A 3,508-nucleotide genomic window follows, 5' to 3' on the forward strand; every position below is an offset into this window, starting at 1 on the left:
ACTGCACTCCAGTCTGGGCAACCGAGTGAGACTCCAACTCAAAAAAAAAAAAAAAAATCAGCCGGGCATGGTAGCACACGCCTGTAATTCCGGCTACTTGGAAGGCTGAGGCAGAAGGATCACTGGAGCCCAGCAGGCGAGGCTGCGGTGGCTGGGAGCGGCCACTGCACTCCGGTCTGGGCAACCGAGCAAGACTCCAACTCAAAAAAAAAAAAAGAAAAGAAAAGAAAAATGGAGAGCACAGTCAGTATATTGTCTCGACAAAAATATTGTCTAATCATTAAAATAAGGCTGTCTTTGCAGGGTTAACAGAATTTTGTGAGGCCAGATGCAGTGGCTCATGCCTTTATTTATTTATTTACCTATTGGTAGAAGTGTCACTCTGTCACCCAGGCTGGAGTGCAGTGGCATGCTGGAACTACAGGCATGGGCCACCAAGCTCGGCTAATTTTTATTTATTTATTTATTTATTTATTTATTTATTTATTTATTGTAGAGGTGAGGTCTTGTCAAGTTGCCCAGGCTGGTCTCAAATGCCTGGACTCAGGCAATCCTGTTGCCTCCGCCTCCCAAAGTGCTGGGATTACAGGTGTGAGTTACCATGCCTGACTGGCTCATGCCTCTAATTCTATTACTTCAGGAGGCTGTCGTGGGAGGATTGTGCCAGGAGTTCAAGACCAACCTAGATAAGACAGTGAAACCCCATCTCTACAAAAAAAAAAAGAAAAAATAATTTTGGAAAGAAATATGATTAAGCATTAATCAGGCTGAATGTTGACCCACTTTTTTTTTTGAGTTGGAGTCTCACTCTGTCACCCAGACTGGAGTGCAGTGGCCGCTCCCGGCCACCGCAGCCTCCACCTGCTGGGCTCCGACGATCCTTCCGCCTCAGCCTTCCAAGTAGCTGGAACTACAGGCGCGCTACCACGCCCGGCTGATTTTTTGATTTGTTGTAGAGATGAGGTCTCGCCAAGTTGCTCAGGCGGGTCTCGAACCCGCGGGTTCAGGCAATCCACTCACCTCAGCCTCCCAAAGCGCTGGGATTACAGGCTGAGCCACCGAGCCCGGCTATAACCCACTTTCTTATAACTGAAATGCACATAATACTAGATACTGATATTTGCATCCCTATTGTTCCTATAGATAGGATCTCTGGATCTCTGATGTTAGAAGCACAGTCTTTTTTTTTTTTTGAGTTGGTATCTCACTCTGTCGTTCAGGCTGGAGTGCAGTGACATGCTCAAGGCCAACGCAGTCTCAGTCTGCTGGGCTCAGGTGAGAATCATAGACTTTTGTTTAAGGATTGCTTAAACAGATCCTGAATTCCAGTAGACCAGCCGATGCCAATCAGTTTAAAGACTCCTAGGGAGGGGTGTGATTACTCAAGCCTGTAATCCCAGCACTTTGGGAGGTGAGGTGAGAGGATTGCTTGAGTCCAGAGGTTTGAGACCAGCCTGGGCAATTTGGCGAGACCTCATCTCTACAATAAATCAAAAAATTAGTTGGGCATAGGTGGTTTGTACCTGTAGTTCTGGCTATTTGGAAGGTTGAGGCAGAAGGATCACTGGAGCCCAACAGGTTGACACTGGGGTGGCCGTGAGCATGCCACTGCACTCCAGCCTGGGCGACAGAGTGAGACTCCAACTCAAAAAAAAAAAAAAAAATTAGGCAGGATATGGTGGCTCATGTCTGTAATCCCAGTACTTTGGGAGGCTGAGGCAGGAGGATTGCTTGAGCCCAGGAATTTGAGACCAGCCTGGGCAACATAGCCAGACTCCATCTGTACAAAATATTAAAAATGTAGCCAGATATGGTGGCATGTACCTAGACTCCCAACTACTCAGAAGGCTGAGGTGGAAGGATGGCTGAGCCTAAGAGGTTGAGAGTATGGTGAGCTGTGATTGTGCCATTGCACTCCGTCCTTGGTGATAGAGTGAGACCCCAACTCAAAATAAATAAATAAATCAAAATAAAAAATTAGTAGCCAGGCATGGTGGTGTGTTCTTGCATTTCCAGTTACTTGGGAAGCTGAGCCTAGGGGATCGCTTGAGCCCTGGTGTTTGAGCTTATTTTCAAGTTCTTTCTTCTTTTAGATTTTCATAAATGTTGCTATATTGTTTATTCATTTTAAAAGTCTCCTAAAACAGTGGTAAATACAAAAGTGCAATGTCTTGTTGGTCTTATACTGCAGTATATGTATGAATTGTCCCTTAAATATTTTCACTGGCTTAGTTTTTTTTTTTATAGGATAGAAAAACAGGTTTATTGGCCAAGTATGGTGGCTCACACCTATAATCCTAACACTTTGGGAGTCCAAGGTGAGAGGATTGCCCAAGTCCATGGATTCGAGACCAGCCTGGGCAACTAGGTGAGAAACCTCATCTCTACAATAAATCAAATAATTAGCTGGGCATGGTGGTGTGCTGCAGTTCCAGCTACATGGTAGGCTGAAGTGGAAGGATCATCTAAGCTCAGCAGGTCAAGGTTGCGGTGGCTGTGAGCGTGCCACTGCACTTCAGCCTGGGCAACAGAGTGAGACTCCAACTCAAAAAAAAAAAAAAAAAAGAAAAAAAGGAAAAACAGGTTTATTGATGATACTGCAAGAGAGCAGTGGGCATAACAGCAATAAGAGTTATCTGCAAGGAAGAGATTTTTAATTTTTTCTTTGTTTCTTTCTTTTATAGAGACTCTCGCTCTGTTGCTTAGGCTGGAGTGCAGTGGCAGAATCATAGCTCACTGCAACCTTGAACTCCTGAGCTCAAGGGATCTTCCCTCCTCAGTCTCCTATGTAGTCTGACTAACTACAGGTGTGTGTCACCAGGCCCTGCTAATTTTTAAACATTTTTTTTTTTTTTTTGTAGAGGCGGGGTCTGGACTTTCTGGCTTCAAGAGACCCTTTCACCTCAAATCTCCCAGAGTGCTGGGATTACAGACTTGAGAGCTGCCACACCTGGTCAAGGAGGAGATTTTCAAAAAGTGACAATAAATTGTTGTTAATTGTTTGTCTCCTATGATCCTGTCTGAACAAGAAAGTGAGATAGAAAAAAAAATCAAAACAGAAATTAAACAGGAAAGCTGACCTCGAGGGTCTTATCTTTTTTTTTTTTTTGAGTTGGAGTCTCACTCTGTTGCCCAGACTGGAGTGCAGTGGCCGCTTCCGGCCACCGCAGCCTCACCTGCTGGGCTCCAGCGATCCTTCCGCCTCAGCCTTCCAAGTAGCCGGAATTACAGGTATGCGTTACCACGCCGGCTGATTTTTGATTTATTGTAGAGATGAGGGCTCGCCAATTTGCCCAGGCGGATCTCGAACCCGCGGGCTCAGGCAATCCACTCACCTCGGCCTCCCAAAGCGCTTGGATAACAGGCTGAGCCACCGAGCCCGACCTGAAACAGACATTTTTATGGACTTTTCCATATGAGATGTAATAAAGCATGTTTTTTTTTTTTTTGTTTTTTTTTTGAGTTGGAGTCTCACTCTGTCACCCAGACTGGAGTGAAGTGGCCGCTC

Source organism: Carlito syrichta, unplaced genomic scaffold, assembly GCF_000164805.1.
Source record: "Carlito syrichta isolate Samal-C Ts95f unplaced genomic scaffold, Tarsius_syrichta-2.0.1 Scaffold308253, whole genome shotgun sequence".
Lineage (NCBI taxonomy): Eukaryota > Metazoa > Chordata > Mammalia > Primates > Tarsiidae > Carlito > Carlito syrichta.